The sequence below is a fragment of the Saccopteryx bilineata genome, chromosome X, assembly GCF_036850765.1.
Source record: "Saccopteryx bilineata isolate mSacBil1 chromosome X, mSacBil1_pri_phased_curated, whole genome shotgun sequence".
Lineage (NCBI taxonomy): Eukaryota > Metazoa > Chordata > Mammalia > Chiroptera > Emballonuridae > Saccopteryx > Saccopteryx bilineata.
This window is the reverse complement of record NC_089502.1, coordinates 6,233,683-6,247,106: the sequence shown is the minus strand read 5'-3', so window position 1 is coordinate 6,247,106 and position 13,424 is coordinate 6,233,683.

Here is a 13,424-nt window from a genome sequence, read left to right as displayed (position 1 = left end):
AGGCAGTCCAGTGTGAAAGTGACAAATCAGGAGTATATAGAGGGTACACTGGGAGCATATGCATAACATCTACATTAAGGTCTGCAATATACAAGTAAAATTTTAGCCAAGCAAAATACAAAAAAAGGGGGTGAAGTAGATGGCATTGTCAGCAGAGCATACTAGACCAAAAAACAGCAATGATCAATTTGTTCAGAGGCTAGAGAGAATGGCCTGTTAGTATAAATGAAAGTAGTTCACTGGAGCAGGATCAGAGGGTGGATGTAGTGATTGTGAAAGTGGATTCCTATCCTTCCCTGCTTACCCCCACTGAAGTTTGATGCTGAAGAGGTGTATGTGTAGATTTTTTCAACTTTTTATTTCAAGGTAATTTTAGATTTACAGAAGCATTCAAAAACAGTACAGAGAGTTCTGGTATGGTTCACTAAGTTTCACTTAATGTGAATATCTTACATTACCATGGCATAATGAATGATCAAACTAAGAAACCAATAATGATACACTACTATTAACTAAAGTATAGGCTTTGTTTAGATTTCACTATTTTTCCCACTAACGTTTTTTTTCTGTGCCAGGATCTGATCCTAGACCTCATATTGCATTGAACAATGTGAAGGTTTTTAAAGAATATTGTGATGTAATTAAGTTTGCACTATCTACCTGAAACATATTTCGACTTTGGGGAAATGGGGGAAAAGTGAGTCAAGGCAGGAAACCCAAGGGATTAGTTAATCTGACCCAGCTAGCACACTGTGAAAGGTATGACGTGGTCTCTGGAGGTGTCACACTGGTTTACCAGGACATGTTAGATCCATTTTTGATGTTCCAATATGTTGATTTTGAAACGTAGTTTAAATATAACATGATTCCATTGGGTCACAGTATTCCTTTGTTCCACTACTTAATTTTGGTATGTACCCGTTGAAGTGACCTGGAAAGAAGATGGGGAGTGTAGCTTGCATACTCTTAACTCCAATGTTTAGAAATGTGGAAAAATATTAACTAAAGACCTAGTAGTTACATTAGTTGGTTTTATACATTTTTTAATGTGGCCGGAAACACTAAGTTTTGTAAAGTGCTATTCCGTTTTTCTCCTTTTACAAAATTGTTTGAGTGACACTGCTTATCACAAATTTCTCTCCATGCACCATTGTCAAAACTCCTCATTTGAGATTCATATGCTTCATTCAATCTTTTAATTTAACTTCAGTCTTTTCTGAAACACTCATAGTTGATGTAACTGAAAATTTAACAGCTACATCATAAAATGAGTTTATTTTTATTACCAAATATTTTTCACATCCTTTAAATACCATTATATTTGAGAACAATATTAGATATCAGAGACCTGATTCCTAGGCTCTACTTGCTCATCTATTAGCTGTGTGACTTTGGACAAGCAAATTGATTTCTCCTGGATTCTATTACCTTACATAAAATAACTATGCTGCCTACCTAGGATTGTCACTAGGAGGATCACATGAAATAATGGAGAGGAAAAAACTTTGCAGACTTTGCTGGTATATAAATAAAAGGGATATGTCCTTGTTATCTACATTTGCTTTCATCTTTTGACTGCAAAATTTTGATTTATTTTTTTTAACTTTTATTTATTTATTTATTTATTTATTTATTTATTTATTTTTACAGAGACAGAGAGTCAGTCAGAGAGAAAGATAGACAGGGACAGACAGACAGGAATGGAGAGAGATGAGAAGCATCAATCATTAGTTTTTCGTTGCGCGTTGCAACACCTTAGTTGTTCATTGATTGCTTTCTCATATGTGCCTTGACCGTGGGCCTTCAGCAGACCGAGTAACCCTTTGCTGGAGCCAGCAACCTTGGGTTCAAGCTGGTGGGCTTTTCCTCAAACCAGATGAGCCTGCACTCAAGCTAGCGACCTTGGGGTCTTGAACCTGGGTCCTCTGCATCCCAGTCTGAAGCTCTATCCACTGTGCCACTGCCTGGTCAGGCAATTTTGATTTCTAAATGAGGTAAAACATATAAAAATACTTCCAGAATTCATTTATTATCTTTCTCATTTATTCTGATTTGTATCGTGCTTTTATTAAGTGCCTGAGTTTGTGCTAGGAATATAACAATAAGAAAGAAATGTGTCCTGTGCTCAATAAGTTTACTTTCAGTAGAGGGAGAGACAAGAAAACAAATAAAATGAATCAAGTGTTCTTCACTTTTCTGCCAAAATATCCCTAATGATACACAGAGAGAACCCATATCTCCCTGGATTTTAGGGCATAGCCTACATTAAGAAATTAATTTCTGCCTGGCCTGTGGTGGTGCAGTGGATAAAGCATCAACCTGGAAAACTGAGGTTGCTGGTTCAAAACCCTGGACTTGCCTGGTCAAGTCACATATGGAAGTTGATGCTTCCTGCTCCTCCCTTCTTTTCTTTCTCCCTATCTCTCTCTCTTCTATCTAAAATGAATAAATAAAATCTAAAAGAAGAAAATAAATTAATTTATTTGAATTTTACTTTTTAAAAGCCTCACAAATTTTGTATTCCATACCACAATATAGCCCTATTTGTTTTGTTTTTGCTTTTACTACACAGCAACAAATCAAGTGAAGTTTATTCTGGAAACCCAAGACTTATTCAATATTCAATATTCAAAAATCAATATGAGAGTTGGAGGGAAAATGGCGATGGAGTAAACAGACATTACAACTCCCACATCCCAGAACCAAAGTGAATTACAATTTAACTTAAGAATAGTCATCTTAAAAAAACAACTTTGGACTAAACTAAGAGGAATCTATAACCAAGCATCATCGAATAAACCACACTGAGACTGGTAGGAAGGGTGGAGACGCAGAAAGGGCTGCCCCACTCCCAGGAGCAAGAGATGGCCTGGAGGGTCTCTCACAGTGGGGTGGGTTGTCAGGAGAGTTGTGGGTCCTCAGCCCCAGGACTAGAACCCCAGCCTGGAGCCCTAGAGACTAGAGGAGGTGAACAGACAGTGTTTAGCTGAAAGAAGAGTCAGGTTACTGTTTGCAAGAGGGAGACAGAACTCTCAGACTCAGGATCCATCTTAAAAAGACTACACAGAAAACCTCATTCACAGACACACTTACCCAGGGCTTTGGGAGTGGAGAGTGCTCAGAGGACAGGAGTTGTGAGAAGAGATTGTAGTCTCCAAGGCATAGGGAGAGACTGTGGAGGACAGCCACCCTCACCCCTATACTGGGTCACTCCTCAAACCTAAAGTGGACATTCTACCTGGGAAAACCAAGCCAGCAAAGGGAAGCAGTTACCCTGCCCCCCAGAGGCTTTCCTGCTCCAGTCAGTGCAGAGAGACACTTAGAAGCAAGAGGCACATCAGGGACACAGGTTTTGAGTGCTGAGGTCTGGGCTATACACCCCTCCAACCTGCAGAGTACCCTCCGAAGGGTGGGAGGGCCTGGCTGTAGCACTCGGCCCATGGAGAGGATGGGACTGCAGCCCAGTGAGGCAGTGTGAGCATCAGTGATGGGGGGGCGGAGCCTGGCGGCACCCATGGTGGACAGTAAGTAGCAGAATGGGAGAGGCCTCCCGAATACCCATGGTGGGTGGAGCCCAGTGGGGTGAGGCATCCTGTGCACCAGCACAGGGTGGAACCAGGCGAGGCCTCTCCCACGCCCATGGGGGGTGAAGTCAGGTTACCTGCATGGCAATGGCAAGGGGTGGAGCCCGAATAGGCATCCCGTGTGCCCATGAGGGGCAGAGCCTGAAGAGGCAGCCCATGCACTCACGGGGGGGGGGGGGATGGCAGAGCCCAGCGAGGCGTGCAGAGCAGCCAGAGCTGTGGCCTGTGAGCCCCCATGCCTGGCAATGCCAGTGCCCGCATGCCTGAGGAGGCAGAGGCAACGGGGGCCAGCTGAAAGATCATACTTAAGGAATAGAGATACCACACACACTGGCCAAGAGTATATAAAAGCCAGACTAGGAGTGCAGCTGAGATTTACAATGGCATCAGGGCCCAACATAAGCAACCACATATTCTGGATCACCTGTAGCTCCAACAAGGTTACTAAGGTCCAGTCAAAAGCAATGATCCCCACTGGTTGGTGCCAGGTTCTGGCCAGGGAGGTCCAGGGCTGGTATATCCAGTGGCCAGATACAGAGAGCATCAGCTCAGGACCTAACAGCCATAATTAGAGTGGTATCTTTAGGAAAGGCTTCTCACACCTGACCCAGCTAAGGCATAGAAAATGCTCTCACAAACAACAAAAAGAGCAGTAGCAGCAGAAAGTTAGCCCACAACAGATTACAAATAACAGCTGAAGCCAACCCAAGAAAATCTAGAAAAAACACAACTGAAAGCTAGAGGCAGCCAACACCAACCCTATACTCAGCTAGTTACACAAACAACACATCCAAAGGAGCAGTCTATACAGAGACAAAATGGGAAGACCGAGAAATGCAATTCAAATGAATCAAAAAGAGAAATCCCCAGAAAAAGAACTGAATGATATGGAAATAACCAAGATACCAGATACAGAGTTTAGAATAATGATTGGTAGGATGCTCAAGAATCTTAGAGCAACAATAGATGGACACAATTAACACCTAAACAAAGAGATAGCAGTCATCAAAAAGGACATTGAAATCATAAAAAGGAATTAGACAGGAATGACAAACACAATATCAGAAAAGAAGAGTATACTAGAAGAAATTAAAAGAAGACTGAATGAAGCAGAGGATCGAATCAGTGATTTAGAGGAAAAGGTAAGCAAAAGCAACGAAGCAGAACAGCAAAAAGAAAAGAGGATAAAAAAGTCTGAGAAAACTCTAAGAGAGCTCAGTGACAACATGAAGAGAAACAATATCCGCATAATAGGGGTTCCCAAAGGAGAAGAGAAAGAACAACGAATAGAGAACCTGATTGAAGAAATCATAGCTGAAACTTCCATAAATTAATACAGGTAAAAGTCACATAAGTTCAAGCACAGAGAATCCCATTAAAGAGGAACCCAAAGAGACCTACACCAAGATACATCATAATTTAAATATCAAAGATAAGAGATAAGGAAAGAATACTAAGAGCTGCAAGACAAAAGCAGTCAATCACTTACAAAGAAGCCCCCATAAGGATTACATTTGACTTTTCAACAGAAACACTCAAGGCCAGAAGGGAATGGCAAAAAATATTCAATGTAATGCAAAACAAGAGCCTACAACCAAGACTTTTTTATCCAGCAAGGCTATACTTTACAATTGAAGAAGAAATAAAATGCTTCCGCAAAAAGATAAAACTCAAAGTATTCATTACAACCAAATTAATGATGCAAAAAATGTTAAGGGGCCTGTTGTAAACAGAACAAAGGGAAAAAAATCTAGTAAAAGAGGAATGTAGATTTAAAGAATAAAATGGTAATAAACACCTATATATCAATAATAACCTTAAATGAAAGGCATCCAAATTGGAAAAGAAGAAGTAAAACTATCATTATTTGCTGATGATATGATATTGTACATAGAAAACCCTAAAGTTGCAGTAAAAAAACTACTGGACCTGACAAATGAATTCAGCAGGATATAAAATTAATATGTATTCAGAAATTGGAGGCATTTTTATACACCAACAATGAACTGTCAGAAAGAGAAGTTAAGAAAACAGTCCCCTTCACTATTGCAACAACAACAAAAAATAAAATACTTAGGAGTAAATTTAACCAAGGAGGTTAAAGACCTGTACTCAGATAAGTATAAAACATTGAAAAAAGAAATCAAGGAAGATACAAACAAGTAGAAGCATATATCATGTTCATGGATAGGAAGAATAAACATTATTAAAATGTGTATATTATGCAAAGCAATTTATAAATTCAATGCAATTCCTGTATAAAATACCAATGAAGTACTTCAAAGATATAGAACAAATATTTCAAAAATTTATATGGAACCAAAAAGAACACAAATAGCCTCAGCAATCTTGAAAAAGAAAAATAAAGTGGATGATATCACACTTCTTAATATCAAGTTATACTTCAAGGCCACGGTTCTCATAACAGCTTGGTACTGGCATAAGAACAGGCATATAGATTAATGGGACAGAACAGAGAACCCAGAAATAAACGCACACTGTTATGGACAATTGATATTTAACAAAGGAGGTAACAGCATACAATGGAGTAAAGACAGTCTCTTTAAGAAATGGTGTTGGGATAATTGGACAGATATCTGCAAAAAAATGAAACTAGACCACCAACTTACACCATTCACAAAAATAAACTTAAAATGGATAAAATATTTAAATGTAAGTTGTGAAACTATAAGCATCTTGGAAGAAAACATAGGCAATAAACTCTCCAACATCTCTCGCAGCAATATATTTGCTGATTTATCTCCACGAGCAATTGAAATAAAGGATAGGATGAACAAATGGGACTATATCAAGCTAAAAAGCTTTTGCACAGCTAAAGACAATAAGAACAGATTAAAAAGACAAACTACACAATGGGAGAATATATTTGACAATACGTCTGATAAGTGGTTAATAACCAAATTTATAAAGAACTTGTAAAACTCAACACCAGGAAGGGCACTTACTTTGTTTTACTCACTACTCCCACAGCAGTCATGCTCCAAGGAGTATAGACTTGAATTCATCTCTCTAGAATCAAGCTACTTCCCCCTGATTGTCCGAGTTTTTACAAAACCACATACAGGCCATTACCCATAAATCATTTGGTGAACTACTTTTACTACAACAAATACATTCTAAATGCCAACCAATACCACAAAGATAACATTCTTTCTTCACAGGCTTTTCATTGTCCCTCAATAAGCAGGAAGCAGTCAAAAGAGAAATAATGTCTCCTTCCCCAAAAATCTAATAAATACTTAAAACAAAAGCCAGGAATGTTAGGTAGAACAAAGGCAGCTCCATTTTCCCCCTCTTAACTCCCATTTTTGCTAGGATGTTGCAGATAACAATGACCACAGTCTAACCCTAGAGAAATGGACATGGTTGAGAGACTCAATGGCTATAAACACCTTTCTGGTGTTCCTGGAACTGAGTAATCACAGACTGACCCACCTAGATTCCAAGGAGCAGACAAAGTTCTACCAGCTGCTTAGCAACATGCACCTCAGCAGGAACTTTCAAACCCTATAAATCCCCCAGACTCCCTCTTACCGGGCCTGATGCCTTTTTTTTTTTTACCTCAGCCCATCTGCACCCAGATGAGCTAACAAAGTCCATTGTTTTACCTTCCATGGCCTTGTGTAATTCCTCTTGGCAAGTCTAACACATTCTGGATCATATTTTTAGAAACATCTACCATTAACAGTGGAGAGGACAGATAAATTAAAAGGACTGATTTTTCTTTTTGCTGAGTTTTAAATATCTTAAACCTCTCCTGTTTTAGCTTTGACTTATGTCAAGAGTCTGAGAAGAAAAGCCCTTCTTAAAATCTTGGACAAATATGATTTGGAGAACAAATAACATTATCTCTGAATAGTGTTAGTCAGCTGATCTTATTATTAAATCATATTTTAAAATAAATCTTCTCAAAACTAACTACAGATGCTCCTCAATTTACAATGGGATTATTGTTAGGTTGCCAATGGAGGGATGCACAAGGATTGGTTAATTTTATAAGAAGTTTATTTATGCATCTGCAAACAGATGGGCTGAGACCCTGGTGACATCAACTGCAAGATGAAAAGCCTCATCCTATATGGGACTGAGTTTGGGTGTATTTCTTTTTGCAGAGGGAAAACTTCTGTTACCTGTGATGTTTTAAACAATGGGGGAGGGAGATTGATGCTGATTAAGTAAAGAATGTTCAGATAAATAATGAGGGGGATGAATGTCAGGATGCTCCAGGGTTGGGTAGAAGTAATATAATCAATCAGAATTACTCAGGTGGAAAGTCACGGGAACTGCCCTGGCCCCAAATCACCTTAAGTTCAACTTGGTTAGTTGAGGTTATTGGTAAAGGGTCCTGGACCCAAACCTAACATTTCAACTTTTTGTTGTTAAGGAAACAGGGCAAAGGTCTCTTCCACCATAGCTACTTCCTGCTGGCTAGTATCATTGAAATATTTAGGGAGAGGGGATGAATGGGAGTCAGATGGTTGTCCATATTGATTTTCTGAGGTTTGCGCTAAGGCCTGGTATGGAGTAGCGGAGTGAAGGAGCATAATCTCTGATGGACTGGTTGGTAAAAGCATGAATGTGGTCCTGGATGAAATTGGAGAGAAGTCTAAAAATACAGGGTCCAAAGAGGAGAAATACTGTTAATATAGGAGGGAGTATGGGTAGTAGGGGTGAAGTTAAGTGCTACAGGAGACCTGTAGAACTTTTTAGTCTGGAAGCCTATTCTACAATACTCTGAATAGTTTCCTGAACATGTCCCAGTTTGTTAATATGGAAGCAACATTGTTCTTGTTGGTAAAGACAAATTCCACCTTGCCTTTCTGTTAGGAGGTCAACAGCTCTGTGATTCTGTAGGGTTACTCCCACTAGTGAGTCTAGATGTTCCAGGAGTAACTTTAAAGTTTCTCCCATTTTGGTGAGTGTCTCTGTCCCCTGGGATATTTTGCCTTGGAGATAGAGTAATACTTCTTCTGTTCCAGCTCTTACTGTGGCTAGAAAGCCAACAATAGAGATGAGAGGAAGTAGAGGCCTTCCCCGTTTTTAAGCCTACCTCATGATTGTAGAGGAAAAGAGGAGAGTAGCATAGTCCTCAGTGATGGAAATATCTGGTAGAATATAGGCTAAGACACAGCTGTTCTTCCAATAAGTAGGAAGTACCCAATAGGCTCTACTGTAACAGACCCAGGAGACACCACAGGTTGGGGGCAACTCAGCTGTCAGATATGTGACTGAAGGAGAAGTTCAGGTTTGGTGTCTCTGGAGGTGTGTTGTCCTCTTCCCCTGGTGAACCTGGTCCCCCACCATTGAAGACTTTGTACAGCAAAGGTTGCAGCTTTGAGGGGGTCTACTTAGGCATTGGACACAGGGTGGTTTAGAAATCTAGTAAGAAATGAGTCATATGTCAGGTGAAAATATGTTACAGAGTCTGGTGTGGATTCGAGTTGTTGGCAGTTTTCATTGGTGATTTGTTTAAGGTATGAGTTGATATTTTTAAATGGTTGGCCTTGACAGTAACTTAAAATTGTTATGTTTGTTGGGGGGGAGGGGTAAATGGTAAGAGGTAAATGGATGGTGGAGTACTATGAAATTCTTGAACCTGCCTTCAGAATTAGTAGTAATAGTGGTGGTGAAGATACTGGCAGAGGTATTGTGGAGCCAGGGGTCTGGAATAATGAATGTCCAGGTGCATTGGTGAAGGAAATGTTTAAATTATATTCTTTTCTTCAACTAATTCCCAACCTCTTTCACTTGGATTCCTCTGACCAGGGGTAGAATGAGAGATAGCTAACTTGTTTACCAACCCCCCAGCCCTCTTTTTCTGGTCATCTGGTTTTTTTTTCCAAACATTCCTCAACCCCCTTACCTATTAATGATATCCCCATCTCTCCCTTCCCCCTTGGCAGGCCATTTAAACTAGCCAATCTAGAAAGAATATGATTGTAAGGTCAACACTTCAGCCAATGGAGCAAGACCCAGCAGTCTAGCAAGATCCCTAGCATTAGGGATAAAAACAGAATTTGCCCTCTGCCTGCATACTTGCTGGCTGGCTTTTAATAGTGGCAGCACGCCCTTTCCAGAAGCTATTAAAGTTGCCTTGCTGAGGTAATTAGTCTCCATGAGTCTTGCTTAACTCCATCACTAACATTGAAATTCTGGGATTTTCCCCAGAAATGGTCCTTGAGAATGAGTTGTGTTAAAGCACATGGGATACTGAACTTGGTGGGAATTGATGAGATAGGTGAATATTGAGCCAGTGGTTGAGTATTGGAGATCTTGGGGAAAGTGGATAGGAATTGCTAAAGTTGTTATGTAGCAATATATTCCCACTTCCCTAAGGCTGGTGCCTTACTTATAGATGTTGTCTGTAAGAAAACAGCAGACATGTTTTCTCATTGGAGAAGGACAAGGGGAAGACATATCCCTAACTGCTACAGGTAGACAGAGCCAGCATGGAGACATCGGGTTAAGTCTATGAGCCATGTATTTGGCAAGTTGTAAGCTGGGGTTATCCAGAGGACTAGAGCTTAGGCATCCAGGGGAATGGGAAAGAGTAATTAGGATGCAGAGTTGAGGCAGGCTAGTATGTTGCCCCATGGGCAATCAAAATCCCCTCGGAGGAAGCAGTCCCAAAGGAAAGTAAGGATAGCTGTGTGAAGGGGAAAGGGGGCAGCTGATACTACTTGGAGAATTTGTAGGTGAGTGGGCAGGGGAATTTCAAGATATTCAGATGGGGTTGGGTTGCAGGGGCCTTGGTATACAAGGCAGAAAGGAGGAAGGCTACTTAAAGTGTTTTCTCTGGAATGCATTCCTGCAGGTCAGGCAAATTTGAGTGGATCCCATGAGATAACTACGGAAATTATGATGCCAAGTTCCTTCATGTGACTTGAGCTTCTTTTGGATAAATTTATTTTCCTTTTCTTCTTATAATTTATTTAGAAAATTAAATTTAACAGGGTGACATTGATCAACAAGAGTACATAGTTTTCAAGTAAACATTTTTATAGCATCTGAACTGCTGATTATGTTGTTTAGCCATTATCCAAAGTCAAATCATTTTCTGTTACCTAATATTTGTCTCTCCTTACACCCTTCCCCCAACCACCTCCCCATCCTTCTCTCCCACATCCTTCTCCCCCTGGTAACCACTTCACTTCTTTTTTTATTTTATTATTATTGTTTTTTGTAATTTTTTGAAGTGAGAAGCAGGGAGGCAGAGAGACAGACTCCTGCATGCGCCCAACCAGGATCCACCCGGCATTCCCACCAAGAGGTGATGCTCTGCTTATCTAGGGTGTTGCTCCGTTGTGGCTGGAGCCATTCTAGCACCTGAGGTAGAGGCGATGGAGCAATTCTCAGTGCCTGGGCCAACTTTACTCCAGTGGAGCCTTAGTTGAAGAAGGGGAAGAGAGAGACAGAGAGAAAGGAGAGGAGGAGGTGTGGAGAAACAGATGGGTGCTTCTCTTGTGTGCCCTGGCTGGGAATTGAATCTGTTACTTCCACACGCTGGGCTGATGCTCTACCATTGAGCTAGCTGGCCACAGCACCACTTCACTTTTATCTGTATCCATGAGTCTCAGTTTTGTATACCACCTATGTGTGGATTCATACAATTCTTACCTTTTATTGATTTACTTATTTCATGCGGTATAACATTCCCAAGGTCCATACATGTTGTAAATGTCACTGTCTTTTCTTATGGCTAAGTAGTAATCCGTTGTATATATGTACCACATCTTCTTTATCCAATCCTGTGTTGAAGGGCATTTTTGTTGCTTCCATGTCTAGGCCACTGTGAATAATGCTGGGATGAACATGGGGGTGCATGTGTTTTCTAGTTCTGGTGGTATACACCCAGTAGAGGGATTGCTGGATCATATGGTAGTTCTATTCTTTTTTTTTTAAATTTTTTAGATTTTATTTATTTATTTATTTATTTATTATTATTTTTTTTAATAAATTTTTATTAATGGTAATGGGATGACATTAATAAATCAGGGTACATATATTCAAAGAAAACATGTCTAGGTTATTTTGTCAACAAATTATGTTGCAAACCCCTCGCCCAAAGTCAGATTGTCCTCCGTCACCCTCTATCTAGTTCTCTGTGCCCCTCCCCCTCCCCCTAACTGTCTCCCTCCCTCCCTCCCATGTCCTCCCTCCCCCCCCCACCCTTGGTAACCACCACACTCTTGTCCATGTCTCTTAGTCCCATTTTTATGTTCCACCAATGTATGGAATCATGTAGTTCTTGTTTTTTTCTGATTTGCTTATTTCACTCCTTATAATGTTATCAAGATCCCACCATTTTGCTGTAAATGACCTGATGTCATCATTTCTTATGGCTGAGTAGTATTCCATAGTGTATATGTGCCACATCTTCTTTATCCAGTCTTCTATTGAAGGGCTTTTTGGTTGTTTCCATGTCTTGGCCACTGTGAACAGTGCTGCAATGAACATGGGGCTACATGTGTCTTCACGTATCAATGTTTCTGAGGTTTTGGGGTATATACCCAGTAGAGGGATTGCTGGGTCATAAGGTAGTTCTATTTGCAATTTTTTGAGGAACCACCATACTTTCCTCCATAATGGTTGTACTACTTTACAGTCCCACCAACAGTGAATGAGGGTTCCTTTTTCTCCACAGCCTCTCCAACATTTGCTATTACCCGTCTTGTTGATAATAGCTAATCTAACAGGAGTGAGGTGGTATCTCATTGTAGTTTTGATTTACATTTCTCTAATAACTAATGAAGCTGAGCATCTTTTCATATATCTGTTGGCCATTTGTATCTCTTCCTGGGAGAAGTGTCTGTTCATGTCCTCTTCCCATTTTTTTTATTGGATTGTTTGTTTGTTTGTTGTTGAGTTTTATGAGTTCTTTGTAAATTTTGGATATTAGGCCCTTATCTGAGCTGTCGTTTGAAAATATCAGTTCCCATATAGTTGGCTGTCTGTTTATTTTGATATCAGTTTCTCTTGCTGAGCAAAAACTTTTAATTCTGATGTAGTCCCATTCATTTATCTTTGCCTTCACTTCTCTTGCCATTGGAGTCAAGTTCATAAAATGTTCTTTAAAACCCAGGTCCATGATTTTAGTACCTATGTCTTCTTCTATGTACTTTATTGTTTCAGGTCTTATATTTAGGTCTTTGATCCATTTTGAATTAATTTTAGTACACGGGGACAGGCTGTAGTCGAGTTTCATTCTTTTGCATGTGGCTTTCCAGTTTTCCCAACACCATTTGTTGAAGAGGCTTTCTTTTCTCCATTGTGTGTTGTTGGCCCCTTTATCAAAGATTATTTGACCATATATATGTGGTTTTATTTCTGGGCTTTCTATTCTGTTCCATTGGTCTGAGTGTCTATTTTTTTGCCAATACCATGCTGTTTTGATTATCGTGGCCCTATAGTATAGTTTAAAGTCAGGTATTGTAATGCCCCCAGCTTCATTCTTTTTCCTTAGGATTGTTTTGGCTATTCGGGGTTTTTTATAGTTCCATATAAATCTGATGATTTTTTGTTCCATTTCTTTAAAAAATCTCATAGGGATTTTGATGGGAATTGCATTAAATTTGTATATTGCTTTGGGTAATATGGCCATTTTGATTATATTTATTCTTCCTATCCAAGAACAAGGAATATTTTTCCATCTCATTGTATCTTTTTCGATTTCCCTTAACAATGCTTTGTAATTTTCATTATATAGGTCCTTTACGTTCTTTGTTATGTTTATTCCTAGGTATTTTATTTTTTTTGTTGCAATCGTGAAGGGGATTATTTTTTTGAGTTCGTTTTCTAATATTTCATTGTTGGCATATA